Genomic DNA, 16,600 nt, shown 5'->3' with positions numbered 1-16,600 from the left:
TGACATAGGGAATGACACACTTCCGCCATAACAATGCACAGATTCACCCCGAGTAAAAAACCGAGGAGGTCCGAACAAATATGTTAAGAATCACAAAAGGAGAAGGAATATTTGCAATCAGACGCAGAAACCTTGACAACGAAATAATCTGATCAAGAGGAATCATCACAGGATAATGATCGTTAATTTAATAGAGAGAAATCAGGCTGGGAAGCATGACGTCCGAGCTAAAGTGGGTGCTAGCGAGTAGCATGCTAGCTTGTGGTTGGTCGCACATTAAAAAAAAAAAGAAAGTAGTTATTCGCACCTATTTTTTCTAAATACATCCTGCCAATGTTGAACTTCTTTCTGGTCGCACGGACCGGTTGAAGTCAGGCTAGAATATGCAGCTCACAAACACTGAGGAGAGCAGACATTAGTGAAGGATCTGTCAATGCCAAAATAATAAATAATAGCCCGAGCAGATCTTAACACTTTTTCTTTTCTTTTTTAAAAAATAAACTTTATTGTAAACATCAGTTTCAGTACAGAAAAACAGCAAATTAGCCAACTCGTTTGTTACAGTTGTGTGACGTCATCACTAGTCGCAAGCCCCCGAGCCGATCTGACAGGCCGAGCACATCTGCTACCTACAACTGTACTGCATCTGGTGGCGCGTCCGGTAACAGGGTTAGGGTTGGGTACTGGGTTAGGGTGCTGATCCAGTCCGTGTCCAGTACCACCTCCGGATACTGCATCCCGTGGGTTACAGACCCTTGATTTCTCGAAGAGCCAGCATGTCAAAAAGTGGTGTCATTACACAAATGTGAATATGTGACGACATGGGAAGGAGAATGTGATGATGTATCACCTCCACATCATGTGCGTGCAGCATTTGTGCACACATCTTACTAACAAATACAAGGTGGTGTAAGGGTCCCTGTGTGACAACATCCCATACTTAAAAAGTGTGTGTAGCTTACATTTTTAACATTACAAATACTTCACGATACACTTCCTACACATACGACAATTGTACGTTCAGTTTTTATTATGTTCATCTATATGGCCACATGAGTCTCAAGGGAACTGTAAGACACACCTGCACTTCCCTTATGGCTACGTTCACACCGGGCATGTGATGCACATTCTTGAACGAGCTAAACACATTCTTTGTTTAGCCCATGATGTTCACACTGGACAAGCAGGGAAGGGGTTCTTCTTCTTCTTTTTCTACGGTTTACTAGCGCATGTCCGTCCCCTAAAGCTGGGAGTGGCTTGGTGCAAAATATAGAAATTGTGTAAATCTCTTGACTCTTGCTTCAGGATTTTTCTTATACTAGTGCATTCCCAATTACTGAAAGACTAACTGTTGAGACTTGCTGTTGAATCCGAATTGCTTCCCTTTTCCACCGACTCTTCCCTATCTCTCCAATTGTTGGGGCATTTGAAGCTGAAGCGTTTTCTGAAAGTTTTTGTTTAGGAGTAGCCATAACCGAAGGCTAATCCGTGTCGTGCTCGTGGCGCGGATGAGAAACACATTTCTTTAACCACAGTAGTGCTGAGCGATACGGAAAAATTGTATATCAAGATATAAATAATTTTATATAACAGTAACGATATATATAAATATACATATATCACAAAACAGCACAATAAAGTATATTTTCAGTTATTCTAAAAAAAAAAATCACAAAAATGTCATTTCTCAATTTTCTCTGACTTTATTTTTTAGGTTGCATGAATAAATGAATCTTTACAAATGAGAATCATTTTTTAAATTGCACAATAGTTTCTTAGTAGGAAACACATTTTTGCAAAAAAAGTTCAGCAATAAAAATAACCAAAAAAAATTGACAGAAGAGTCGATGGACAATTGTCCATCGCCCACACGATATGCTTTAATCTAGTTCAATCTTCAGCACAGTTTCAGTGGCCATGCATTTTATATGTAAACCCCAGAAACTGTCTTAGAAATTTGTGTAGCGATTGATGAACGCGAGAGTTTTTAGTGTGGAAGCCTGAAACACCCATTTACTTGCATTAACTTAAACTATTCACTTCAGACACTCATCTTTATGACCCTTCATGGGCCCAAACAACCCAACTACCAGTAGCACCTGTATGGGTCAACACTTTGTGCTGGTGCATGTGACGAAGGCCTAAACAAGGCCGATTTGATTTGATGAAAGCTCACGGTTGTGGAGAAAAACCAGCTGAGTTCCCCTCATTCAGCAGTCAGACTCATACCTCATGACATATCATCGCTCCAGTGTTCACTCGGCTCTTTCAAGCAGATAGTTAGTGTATAATGAAGTTTCTGAGGCAGACAGACAGCATCAAAGTCCGTGATTTGGAGTTGACCTCAAAGATCGCCTCAGTGTTTTAATTTGATCCATTTCAACTTGTGTGTTTGTTGGCCTCCCACATATTTATCAGATCTTTCCCCACAAGACGTGTGTACAAGCATCCTCCTCAACTGGAGGTCACCCTTGGGCAATTTTCCCCAGACAGACGCAACACATTCCTAGCTGAGCAATAAGAAAAGAGGCTTTTGTTTGATCCGCCACTAAACAACCCTTTCAGCTCCTCTGGGAGCCGGTTTCCCATCATGCCAGTCCAAAAATGGGTCCAAACCTCCCAGGCTGCTCATCATCATAAAAGGTCAACAGCTTGACCTGCTGGCTGACCTTCAGCCTGCGTATCCTGACTCTGACCTCCTCTAGCCTTTGTGTTTTGGTGGTGGAAGTGAAGCCAATCCTCAGCCGTGTAGTTTACAGATTTGTTGATAAAAGTAGCAGAAGTGACAATTTGACATTTCATTCCAAAATAAACAGCAACACCGACTCTTTGAGGTCCCAAAATAGGAAGACTTTGAAGTGGAATTGTGCTGGTTAACCGTCTTAATGAGATGGAAAAGATGGCAACAATCAAAAATGCTGATTTTGAAGCTTCGGGATGCAGAAACCAGCAGGAGACCAAGTCCATCCATTTATGATCCCAGCTCCACCGTTATGGAAAAACAAACAATCATCATCATCTAATGCAAATCTGTTGTTTTGACTGTTACTTTTTAACAGATGTTCACGGCGGATGATTTGAACGTGTTGAGCTTTAATGTGAGATTACAGGGAATAAATGAGCATCATAGCAGTTAAAACAACCTGCATCCCCGCTGCAGCTGTTGACGCTGATGGAAGCCCCTTCCCTTGTCATGCATGGGGGGGTGTAGATGCTCTCAGGACATCTGGAGGATATCAGCGAGAGCCTCCTGTAAATCCTGTGTGTGAGACACTGCTAAGTGGGTTTCTCCCCCCTTTTTCTCCCCTTTAATCCGCTTGTTAAAGATCTAATCGGACATGTTTTCATTTGTGTGTAAAAGTTGGCACAAAGCTCAATGTTACCTCAAAGGTTTACAAAAACAATCCCAATTCATTCAAGCGGATTTTTTCTTTTGTTTTTGTGTATCTGCCTTGTCTGGATCAGTGTTTCCATACGTATAAGTGGATTCGCACACTTTGTGGCCATAAATGTTTGGAAAAGCGGCTCTAAATAATATTCCCTCGTGTCAGAGAAACAATAGCAGGATTCAAAGTTCACCTTTCCTCTAACTGAGCAAATATTTGCTGCTGAGAGACAAGAGACAGCTGGTGAAAGTCTGTTTATATGCCTGTGTTTTTTCCACTGTTCTAACTATGGTGTAGTGAATAAAAGGTGGAAGTCAATAATTACATTTGCTGTCAGGTAAATTTAAAATTCTGGCACCAGGCAGGCGTACACACCTAGCTTAGCCTTTTCACAGCCTTTTTTATTATGTGCTTAATAATAGTAATACAATATTGACAAGACACAACCTCAATAAAGCTTTAAACTTCTTCACAGTTTTTAAAAACTTAGCAATAGCATGCTAAACCTAGCATTGTTGTACAAACTAAAACAGTGGAATAAAAACTAGAATTTTAGATACAAAGTGACTTATTATGTCTCGTAGTTAAAATTTTCAACAGTATGTGAATCAGAGTCATGTTTGCAACTTTTTTCCCCACACTTTGTTGAGTAAGCATGTTAGCTAAACTTTAAGCTTTGTGACACATGGAGCCAAAATGCTGATTTTTTTCGTTTTTCTTTGCTGCATCACAGAAGTGCTTGCCTAAATATTTACTCTAAACATTTGAAAGAGATCAGTGAAGTTCTTCATCTAAACAGAGAAAGACAACACATGTGAAACAGAGCTAGTAAATGCTATTTGGTGAATCGGATAGTTCTCCTCTGAAATGTTGAGAGATTTATTTTTTTTTTTGCATCGAGAGATTAGTTTTAGATTATGATTTTGATTATTTCGGTCATTACACAAACTATTGGGCAAATAATGACAACTTTGCAAAGAAATTACACAACATCAGATATGTTAGCTAAAACGTAAAAATGAAGTGAAGCGTGTGCTATACTGGTAACTTAAAAAAAATAAAAGCATCTGTGAGAAGGCGGTGACGGTCTATTCTGTTCATTTCTTGCTAAACAAAACCACCAGCAAAGGCAGCTCAACTTGCTTTTTCTCCATGTTTTATTAACTTGTACAGAGACAGGCAGGAACATATGGTGACCAGAAAAAAAGATGGGGAAGTCATGACAAGTGCACAAGGAGTTCAGAGTAGAAAAGACAAGGACCTGGCTTAAGGAGAAGTGACAGAGCAGCCCGAGGCTGCAGGAGGAGCAGGAGAAACAGTGAGAGGACTGTCACTGGGGTCAGGACGAGGCTGACCATGATTCACCAAGCCGAAGCCCTCTGTCACCCTCAGTCTCTCCATGCCCCTCTGATCTCCCTCCACTCCTCCTCTTTGTTTCTCCTCTCCTTTTGCCCCGGTTGCGCTCCCTTCCACTCAGAGATCAATCTCTTTCTCCAGCACTATATTTGCTCCTCGTTTTCAATGCCCCATCCCCCTTTCAGTTCGATGAAGGATGAAGGATTTAATGACCTGGCACTTTAACCCTGCAGCAGAAAATACCACACTGAGACTTTGATGCAGTGTAGAAGTTTAGTCTTTCTGGAAGTCTCTGGTGGAAAGAAATCCAGGAAGAATGCAATTCCAATTTAGGCATTCCCACTTTAACCTTATTAATAAGAAACCCAAATCCTATTTGTTTATGAAGACAGTTTGGCAGAGAAAATAGACAAACTGTGGCTCCTTGAGCCAATTCTCATGGATCAGCTTCATCTCAAAGAGACTAAAAGAAGCAGCATTTCCCTGCAGGAACGCAGAGCAAACATCCAGCTTATTTTTAAAGGTTCACTCCTCAGATCTGCTTGGATGTGGGCCACAGAGTAATCATTTTGTGGCCACGGTTCATCGTTCTGTTTGTTTGGTGTTTTGCGGAATGGAAGAAAAAAGTACAACCGTGTGGGAAAGACGCTTTCATTTTTCTCTGAAAATGACAAAGCCGAGTTAGGCGGACGACAGGACCAGTGAACGAAGCGGCCGGCCTGAAGCCACATGAAAGCGGTCGCTGATGAGGACAGGTTTTCTCTGCACCGAAGGACAGGCCCAAACATCTGATAGCACAGTCATTGACCACTGTTGCTCTGCAGCTTCAGAGTTCATCCAACTGGATAACCTTCCACTCCGCATTCTGTACATTCTGTACTTAATGTCAACCGCAGAGACCTGACTGAACCCCACGTCTTTCTTTTTTCTCGATCATTCCAACTATCTTATGGGTTTGTCCAAATTCCCTCACTACTCCATAACCCCTAAAAGATTATATTTCACTCAATATTTTTTCTACAAGCAGTGCACACAAACTTAATATAAATAAAGTTTAACCTCAAATACAAAAGGGGTTTATACAGATATACACTTCATGTGTCGGAAGATTTATAACTCCCTATTGTAATAGTACAATATGTCCAGCACAAGAGGCTTTCAGTTGTTGCGATTGAAGAAAAATACTTTATATTGCAGGACTAGCTAGTGCCCTGGATTTGAACCCAATTCAGACATGTTCACTAGTTTTTTGTTGTTTTAATGGCAAATAAAGATGCAGGAGAAAAATGTGAACCCTTTGGAATTACTTGGTTTTATGCATAAACTGGACGCGATTGTCCATCCATCCATTTTCTGAACCACTTTGTCCCTTTCAGGGTCACGGGGTTGCTGGAGCTTAACTCAGCCACTCGTGGATGAAGGAAGGATGCACCCTGGACAGATCGGCAGTCTGATTCAGGGCCACAGCCGCAGATCCATTCACACCTAGAGACAATTTGGAGTCACCAATTAACCTATGAAGCATATTTTCAGACCCTGGGAGGAAGCTGGAGTCTCCGGAGAAAACCCATGTATGCACAGAGAGAATGTGCAAACTCCGTACAGAAAGGTCTCCCTTTGGAGATTCTGTTTCAGGTCCCCCAGCTGGGACTTGAATCAGGGGCCTTCTTGCTGTGCTAAGCACTGTGCGCGGAGCACTGCGCCACCATGCGCAAACATGATTGTGTTCCATGTAAACATAAATTGGTGTGATTTAAGCAGGCAATGATTTTCTCCATCGTTGTGGTTTAGATTGAGATTAAAGAGAACACATCATGTGTCCATTTTGTACAGAAATTGAGGCGTTCCCAAATGGTTCACATACTTTGTCTTGCAATTATATTTGCTAAAGTAAAAATATCTTCTTCACCTTTCGGCTTATCCCTTCTGGGGTCGCCACAGCGTAACAGCTCCCACTGTTTAGCATCAGTGATTTGGCAGAGTTTTTACGCCGGATGCCCTTCCTGACACAACCCTGTACTTGAGGGGCACAGGGACCCAGTTAGGCAGCAGGGTCAAGGGTCTTGCCTAAGGACCCAATCTGGATGGAGATCAGTGGACAACCCTGGGAATCGAACCCAGGGCTCCTGGGTGAAAAATCCTATACTTAACCCACAGAGCCATCCAACTGCTTGGAGAAGTAAAAATCTAAAAAATCTAAACATTTGAACACTATTTATGAATCGGCTGTGGTCTGATGATGAAAACTATGAGGATTTATATAAAATTTTGATTAAATATTTGTAATTTCTCAAATAACAAATCATCTAAACAAAATGCATTGTGGTCTATATATCGCCAAAGCACACAGGTTTTCTGTAGATTCTTTTGGCAATTTCCTAGGCACTGGATTTTGGAATTGTAGATTTTGGACCCTTGACTGTATAGGAGAAATGGACTGAGTGACCCCCTCCCCCATAGTATTTCAAAGGGGAAGTACCTCTTGGCTCCAAGAAGATAAAATCCCACAGACTTCAGTAGAGAAATAAGCAGCTATTACTCAGTCATTCTATTTGTCAGAATAACTTTTCTAGCTCTGATACTTTTTTTTACGTCTTTTCTTCCCCAAAATATTTTATTATTGAAGTTCTAAACTGATCAGATGCCTGAGTGACAGATTTTGTGTCTTTCAAGTGGTAGGGGTGTGGGCTTCCAAGAAGCTAACTCCTGATTGGTGAGCGTGGTCGCTATGGAATTGGTGGCTCAGATCGGCTCAGACAAGTCATCGCTTACTGACGTGTCTGTATTGCAAAAAAATGGTGACTGTATTGGCGTCATTTTGTTGGAGCTGAAAGTAAGTCATTTTCTATGAATGACATCAGACTCACTTGCTCCAGTTCTTGTATACAGTCAATGATTTGGATACTAAAAATACTACAAAAAAACCTATATCAGGAATAAGCATCTCCAGGCCTCGTATTCCTGCATGTTTCCAAACATCCCCTGATCTGGTACGTTCTAATTGGCTGGACACACCTGACACAGGTAATCAGTCATGAGTAGGGCTTGGAGATCTGGAAATCATGCAGAGTAGCCCTCGAGGCTTGGAGTTACTTATCCCTGCCCTATATAGTGCTCTAAGTAGTGAGAAAATTTGGACTCAACCTTGAGTTATCCTTTATTTACTTCTGAACAACTCATTCATACATTTCATTGTGGTAACTAATTACCACATCAAAGCATTTGTCTTCCAGAACACATTTATTCCTCTATCTAATGATACATCTGTTGCATCATTAGATGAACATCAACGTATCCCTCCTGCCACCTCTTCATTATAATCCAACCACCAATCCATCAATTCACCACCCCAGCTTTCTTTGTCCGTCATCTGCTTATTTATTGATCCTGGCTCTGTCCCGTCACTTTTGTCATCCATTTGTCCATCGGGATCTGAAATATCCATCAGCCATAAAGCATTAGGCCATCGCTAATGTAGGTCATAGAGGCACCCTTTCATTTTGACACCCATCTATCTAACCACCATCCATCTATCCGTCTCTGGAGCCATCGGACCAACTCAATCCCTTTTTTGTTCTTTCATTTATTTCTCCATTTTCTTGGCCACTCCTTTTAATCAATTCCCAACACTGTCTTGACTTTTATCTGCCAACAAATATAATGTAATCCATCCCTGCTCTTTCACTTACTCAGAAAAAAAAAAACATACTTTTTCAAGATTCATGCTCAGAATCCAACCATCTCTGGATTCATCCAGACATGACCTTCTCTATTGTTCTAACCACAATCCACACTCCTCTGATTCATCTCTGCAAGTCAAAACACTAGTGAATAAGACATTCTGGGACAACTCTAGATGCTCCCAGGCTAATTTAAAAAAAAACAGGGAAAAAAAACATCACTACTAAACATCACATGAAAGAAAACGAGTGTGTTTCCATCCATGTGATGCTGACGGCCTGTGAGATGCTGGTCTTGTGACCATTTGGCTTAAGGAAACATTTCCTGACTATTCAGGGAGCGAGCTGCAAAAGATCCAAAAATGTGGAAACTCTTTATTCTGCTTTTTTTTTTTTTTAACTCCTCATCAGTTTAAATGGTTTGATTTAGATAGTTTTCACCCAAAAAATTGTAGGAACAAAAAAAAAATTATCTTAACTCGCCAAGCGTGACAAAGAAACCCTCATCCCTTAAATCTGTCACATCTTAAACTGGGTTTTACAACTATACTGCTAGTTTCTTTTTAATGCTTCAAGCTATAAATTGCCTCATCTGGTTTCATTGTGTTCAGGGTCACCAGTCCTGCATGGCAGGTTTAAATTAGCCTTTATGTCACAGACGGACAACATCAAGCCTCTAGGGCTGTTCTCCTGTGTTTTCCAAGCTTCTGACTGACCTCAGACGCCTGATCCAGGTGAACTACAGTCTCAAAGCATTTGGAAATAAAGTGAGCCTCCGAGCCCAGAGTTCCTCATCTCTGTTTCCACAATCGATTCGATTCACCAGAGCCTGGATCGATTTGATTTTTTTTTTTTCTATTCTTTCGATCCTCTCAATTTAATTCCATTTTGAGTTTACACGTTCAGACACATTTGTTTAGAACTGCATTAATAATCTATATACATTTTGAAGATTGTCATATTAATTTGATAAAGTTCACACATTGTAAAATATGTTAGTGAAATAATGAGATTATTGATACCATACAGTGTTAAAAGGATTCTCAAAACGAGAAGCTCCAACAATTGTTCTACTTCTCCTGGAGGACGTTTCAGTTTGGCCACTAGGTGGTGATCACCCTATATCATTACACCTTATTCCAGAGGAGGAAGAAAGTATGAACAAAAAACTGTGTTTTAGACCACACATGGTTACTTTAAAAAAATTTCCTTAAAAGAGTTTGGAAAATTCATGTCTGAGGTTATAAAGATGTTCATTTAGTCAACAATGTATGTTTAGGTCGACCGAGCGTTAGCATTAGCTGTCCTATGGGAAATCCCATTATACGTTAGCATCAAGCTAGCAGACTTTAGCTTTATGCATTAGATCAATCTCTATTTTTATAGATCGATTATTGATCTATTAAGCTTGGATTGATTCAAATCAATGAAAAGATTGTATCAACCCAGCTCTACTGTTTACTGCTGACATTTGTATGTCCCGCAGCACGCCTGGACTCCAAAACCGAAACTGTATTTCTTCTTTCTAACAGTTTGAGTGAAAATGTTGCTTCCACCACATCCTTAAAAACTCACCAAAATTTGCACATGCCTGTTACCAGGTGAAAGTGAATTTTGGGCATAAAAACCGATGACATCCCAGCGGGACAAACCGCCTTAAAGAAATGAAGGAGGCCGAAATCTCTCATGAAGCTCAAACCAAACATTTCAAAATCCACTGACAAAAAGAAAACAACACAGGTATATCCAAAGGAAGTTTAGAAATTATTATGGGATGGCCACTGGACAGGAGCTACAAATTGGCTGCCATTTTGGAGCAAAGTGTGAAGTTTCACATTTTCTTACAATATGGGAAAACTTTTAGTCAAGCAATCTTCACAAAAATTCACACACATGCCACCAGCTTATGTCTACGACCAGAACTAAAGCTTGTTTTTACCTTTGACCTCGAGAAGAGGCCGCCATCTTAAATTTTCAAAAAAGAAAAAAAAAATCCCCTTTAGAACCAGCTACAAGTTTCTCCTTCTCCTCATGATTTCCATCTCTCCCCTCATAACTCTTCAAGCCTCATTGGAAAGCTGTTTGGGAAAACCAGCAGGAAATAAAGTTTGTAGATTTTAAATGGTGTTAGCTTGGGCTGTTGTTTGTACATTTCTTACTGCAATAGTGAGAAAACATGAATAACCTGCTCAAGCTGAACGAAACAATATATTATACGATATGGACATATTAGGAATGTGGTCGTGGTTAACAAAAAAGCCTTGTTGCTAAGGAAATCCAGAAATGTACTTTAGCCGATTCTCATTAAAATGACATTGACCTGTTCGTCACCACCAGGCAACCAAAAAATAAAATGGTTTCTATGGAGATAAAACCAACAGACAGCCGCCATTTTAAAAACAAGTGTTTTTTATTCATGAATTTGTCATGTTTAGCTGTGACCAGGGTGGCAGGGGCAGAAGCGGAGAGTGAAGCAGCCACTCAGCCAGTGAGGGGGTGTCCGGAGTGGTTTGAGGGGGCATGGGGCCATTCAGTGCAGCTCGTGGCTTTACTTTTTTAATTTTGTCATCTGATGTCAGATTTCTGTGTCTAAATTAAAGCTAAACTCACCAATATCTAAGAGAAGGGAATAGTCAAACATTAATGTGTATTATTTAGGCAATTTTGAAAAGCTAAAAAAATGTTTTTTTATTATTCTTTGTGATTATTCTTTCATTTAAGACCATTTTTGGTTACTAATCTAAACCAGATTAACAAAACTAGATTTAAAACACCAAAAGGAAATAAAAAAAAGAATAATTTAATAATTTCCTTTTTTGAGAGGGCATCAATGTGTAAGTGTAGGCACAGAAGTGACAGAAAGTTTGTCTGCCTGTGTTTTTGTGTGGGGGTGTAAACTGTGTCAGTACATCCTCCTGTGGGCGGGAAAAAAAAAGTCCAGCCAACACCTAAAAAGATGTCCCAAATTATCCGTCCACCGACGCATGTTCTTCATCGCTATTTTCTCTTTGCTCGTCGTTGGCTATTTCAAACGTGAGACGAGGCTTTTTCTGGTTCTCCTCCAGATAAGAAGCAGAGCCGACAGATCCTAATATGCTGGAGGAGAAGTGTTGCTGGTTCTGTTCCCTGAGGAGAATCTCTTTGTGGAAGAACAGGACCGGTGGTGGAGTTATGGCTGTTTCTGTTTTGCTATGATCAGAGGGATGATTTGGATCAGAAGTTGATCTATTTGACTATCAAAATTCACCTGAGAAGATGCAACAATTTCATTTGATTGAATGAGAGTGAGTTATTACCTTCGAATGTTAATATTTTTGCAGAAATGCCACTTAGGAAACCCTCAAGTATATTGAAATCTCACTCTGATCTATTTTCAGTGTTCCAGAGTTTTTTTTTTATTTAATTAAGAATATGCTGATTTTGGCTAAAATTGAAAAATATGTCATTTTCTAGAACATAGCTTCTGCAGAGCAGCAGGAATTCCTTAGAAGTTCACCTGAGTTGTGGGCGGAACTGTTGGCACAAACCCCGCCCCTCTTCCCTTTCTCGTTACTGAAAGCTCTCTGTTCACATGCTCTCCTGCTAGTTTACAACCTCTCACACCCCCAACAAATATCGAAACAATCCAGAGTCAGATAATAGCTTGGACTAGGAAAACAAAGGATCTATCACAATGAGGCGGAGCAGGGAGTTTGTGGCCCCGCCCACTGGATTTTTTATGCCACTTTCTTTTACAAATTGCATTTTTTTCATCTGCTTGTGTCGCACAATGATTTGAAAAATTGTTGCAAAAATATCTTTAAAAAATGACTGGAGTGGTCATTAAAGAAAAAAAATAAAAAAAACTCCTGGATTATTTTGTTAAAATCAAACCCCACATTGACCCCGTCCCCTCTTCCCCTTCCGGTTGCTGAGAGTGTATTTTCTATGTCACAAATCAGCCCTTTTCAATGGTATTTTTTTCTTCTGCTCCTGATTAACAACAATTTGAACAAAAAATTAACCAGAAATGCATAATTTTTTTTTATTTATGTCCTTTATCATGAGAAAATGCTAGAATAACATGTTAAAAACACAATTTTGAAGTCTTTAAGTGCCTGGAAGTATCACATACCTCCTCCCACACTTGCCCTTTAATGGGGCAGTATTTAAGGAGCCTCTAATCCAACATGAACTTTTTTGAATTAAAGCAGTAAAATTACAAATTGCGCTGACAGACGTGGTGAAAGCTGCCGCCTTTTGCCTCTTCTCCTGCTGAGCTGCGGACGTCTCACAGCCAAAAGGAAGATGTTTGTTTCGTTTTGCTCCAATAACTTAATTATGGGAGAAACGGGCGAGCGGGGAATGCTTTCTAATGACGGCGGAGGCCGGGCTGTTTTCGCAGCAATGAATTTCAATTAGGACAATGTTGACTTACCATAAATGACATGCTAGGAAGTTAGAAAAACAAATGTCCCACAGGCTTGAATTTCCTATAGAATTACTGAAAGTATGTCAACAGCACATAGCTGTCAGGTTGACTGAGAAAGGCGAGAGCTGCAGGGTTTTATTTGAGCTCCGACTGACGCATTAGTTCAGCAACTGTTGGCTAAAAGATGGACTTAGTTCCTGGCAACATGTCTTGTCATCAGTTCCCTGTTCACAGTGTTCAGCGGATGAAATCAGGGTGAAAAATGCCGCATTTCTGCTGCATGCTTCTTAAATGTGAGGATTTCCTGAGTTTCCTCTAATGGAAGTCTGAACTTCTTTGTGTCGTCAGACTGTTTTCAGGCCGAGCAAAAAGGTTTTAGACGACATCAGTTTCCAAAAAGAGATTAACGGCTTTCTGCTTTCCATTAACGTTTAAATCTGGTTTATGTCGGATTTGTTTGTGACGACAATCTGGTTAAATTTGACCCAAATAACATAAAATGAAGCTTCATTTGACATCAGTCAGGATTAACTTAGTCTCATTAAGCCCATGTGTATCAACATTGGAGTGAGGATTGTCAGCAATTTGACAATAATTTAGAATTATCAGTCCAGGTCTATCAGTCCATCCACGTGTCTATTCATCCATCCATCCATCCACGTATCCACGTATCTATTCATCCATCTGTGTATTCATCCATCCATCCATCTTCCAAAGTGCCTCAATTCTTTTTTAGAGGGTCAAATATTTGCTGGAGCCTATCCCATCTACTTTGAGCAAAGGCGGGGTACACCCTGGACATGTCCACCCATGGTTCCAGTCTTTTGAAGGATCACACAATCACACACACACAATCAAACACAGGCACACACAATCACCTGCACGTCTAAGGGACCATTTAGAGCAATATAAGAGTTTCTTTTTCCCAAATAAACGCTAAAACTTCACTTCCATCAGTCTGCTTTTATCTTAAGATCTTAAAAACTTAAAAAACTAAGTTCCAAGTACCATCAATCTAAAAGAGCTCACACAATTCAGAGTAATAATTGTCAAAAAGGGTCAAAAACAGCAAGAGATTTGTTCAAATGCTTCAATCTAACTCTGATGTTTTCCTTAAAAAACTCAAACATTTGTTTTTGAAGAACTTTGCTGAGAAGCTGACTTTATTCACCTCAGATAGCAGAAAAGGAGCAGAAAGGCTTCCTGTGTTATATGAGCAGCGTGAAGCTCCGTCCTACAGCATCATTAAAGAGGGGGTATAAGGAAGGCAACAGGGTTTTTAAATCTCTATGATTTAGTGGATTAAACCACAGATACATGAACTTACTGTGGATGAGGCTTCGGAAAAGTACAAACTATAAATTTGGAGTCATAAATCAAAAGACTTTCAGTTTATTTTCATATTTTATTTATTTGTTGAGTTTCCTCACGTCTTTCTAGAGATGTGTTAGATACTCTGACAGATCCAGAACAACAACAAAAAAAGATAAACAACACAAATGAAGGGAAAAAATCCTTTAAGTAAAATCCGTTTTCACTGCTGATTCTCGGAGATCGATTACAACTCCCCCCTCAAAAGGCACCGAGACCCCCCCCCTCTCCACGGCCACATTTGGAACGCTTAAGTCCTTCCCAAACACAAGCCCGCTCCTGCCAATGTGCTCCACGCCACCATCGTCCAACAGAAACTCGCACAACAAATAATGGAAGCAATCGAGCAATGAGGACCCCCCCCCCCGAGGCAGCGGCCAAGCGACTTGCTGAGGTGACAGCAGAGCGGCCAGGTCAGAGCTGCGGGTTTGATGCCGCTTTTGACAGCCGGCCAGGGAATCAGGTCGACGAGTCCCACCGCCTCATCGGTGATGACATTGGATGTTTTATTCTAGAGCTGGAAGAGGACTGCACAACCACTGTCCACACTTTTATCGCCAGGATTTATTAGGTTTCATTAAGTGCTTCAGCTGCACTGTTCCACACCGCTCCCTGACAAAAAAACAACAACTCTGTAATCAGCTTTGGTAAAAGAAGCCTTTGAGTACAGAAGATGTGTAATCCACTGAAAGACACGTGATCTCCTCTATCTGTCCCCAGGACTAATGCTTTATTGGTCCCTGGGTGCTGAAACCTGATCCAATAGTATTGGAGGACCCCCATCTGTGAGGCAGAGCTTGACAGCCGGCTCTGATTTACACATGAGCTGTTTATGGAGCTTTTAAAAGGACAAAGGAGCTGCCGTAAAGAAAAAAATACACACACACGAGGCGGCGTTGTGTGGAAGGATGCGCTCGGGAGCACGCTCTGCCATCAGAGGCGGGGTATCGGTGTCTGTGTGGGTTTACTTCAGGTATTGTGTGTAACATGTCGGTCATCCACCTGTTTTTAAACTGATCCATCCAGCAAGGCCAAGCGGGCCCCATATCGTTAAAAGTGGGCAGAAAATGGAGGCCCACCTGTGTTTGCCCACATTGGCCTAAGTGGGCACTCAGTGGGTTAGCTCGCTACGCTAGCTAGCCTGTGGACGGCGTAGCATGCTAGCGAGCTCCACTATCAAGCTAGCATGCTCCACTTTATCGTGTTAGTGAGCTCCAATTTATTGAGCTATGAGCTTTTAAAATCCTCCCAATTAGTCTTTTGATTATTATTTTTTGCCAAAATAAAAAAAAACTGGACGATAAAAACTGAAACATTGGATCAATCAACTAAAGTTTGGCAATTTGTTACATTTAAAATTATTAGTCTAAATCAAATCAAAATTTTGAGTTGATGGTTTGCTTAACTTAAAAATGTAATTTGATTTAAAAAAACAACAAAAAAAGAATTTTTAATGTAACAAATCATGGAGCTCAGTGGGCTAGGTGAAGGGCTGACACTCAGGAGCCCCGGGTTCGATTCCCAGGGTTGTCCACTGATCCCCACCCAGATTGGGTCCTTAGGCAAGACCCTTGACGCTGCTGCCTAACTGGGTCCCTGTGCCCCTCAAGTACAGGGTTGCGTCAGGAAGGGCATCCGGCGTAAAAACTCTGACAAATCACTGATGAGAAACAGTGGGTGCTGTTATGCTGTGGAGACCCCGAAAGGGATAAACTGAAAGTGAACTACTACATGGAACTATTGTTAATTGATCCAACGTTTCACTTTTTACAGTGTAGTTTTCTAGGATACATTTTCTAGAGTGGCAGGAATTCATTAGAAATGTATCTTTTTGAGTCGTGGTGGGTAAGCCTGCCCCCATTTCCCATCATCCCTTTGTTTATGTTCTTGCTTACAGCCCCTCACAACTCCAACCTAACATTAGCGGTGAAACAAAAATAGTGAGTAATATTGGAGCTATCCAGCTGTACAGGTTTTATCCAGATGTCAGCTCAGACGAGGAAAACAAAGTCGTTCATGGATCTATTTGTCTACGGATACATCAGAATGGAGCGGGGAGCTCCATTATAGTTTCCATGTCACAAATATGATCTTTTTCTAAAAAAAAAATTATCAGCTCCTGATTCTGAACAATTTGAATAAAGAAATCCTCAGAAATGTAATTTTATCTTCATTGTCTTTATATATGTCTTCCATCATAAGAAAAATACCACTAGAACATGTTAAAAACACAAAAAACGCCCAACTTCAAAGCAATAAACTACTGCAAATTTCCATCAAGACCGTTTTTTAAAATCATCCACTTACTTCAGAGCCCTGACTCTCAACCCTCTGACAGACACAGCCCATCTTCAGGAATGATACCCCTCTGCCTCCCACATCTCCCCCTCGCGCCC

General features: G+C 40.7%; 1 protein-coding gene across 1 annotated transcript in view; it reads right to left on the bottom strand.

Annotated features, from left to right (window-relative positions):
- The window catches only part of LOC112151249 (neuropilin-1a), an 82,939-nt gene that overhangs the window by 64,835 nt on the left and 1,504 nt on the right, over positions 1-16,600 (bottom strand). The gene's annotated exons all lie outside the window — the stretch shown is intronic.

The sequence above is a fragment of the Oryzias melastigma genome, linkage group LG17, assembly GCF_002922805.2.
Source record: "Oryzias melastigma strain HK-1 linkage group LG17, ASM292280v2, whole genome shotgun sequence".
Taxonomy (NCBI): domain Eukaryota; kingdom Metazoa; phylum Chordata; class Actinopteri; order Beloniformes; family Adrianichthyidae; genus Oryzias; species Oryzias melastigma.
Note: the sequence above shows the minus strand (reverse complement) of the source record. Positions and strands in the feature narration are given on the sequence as shown.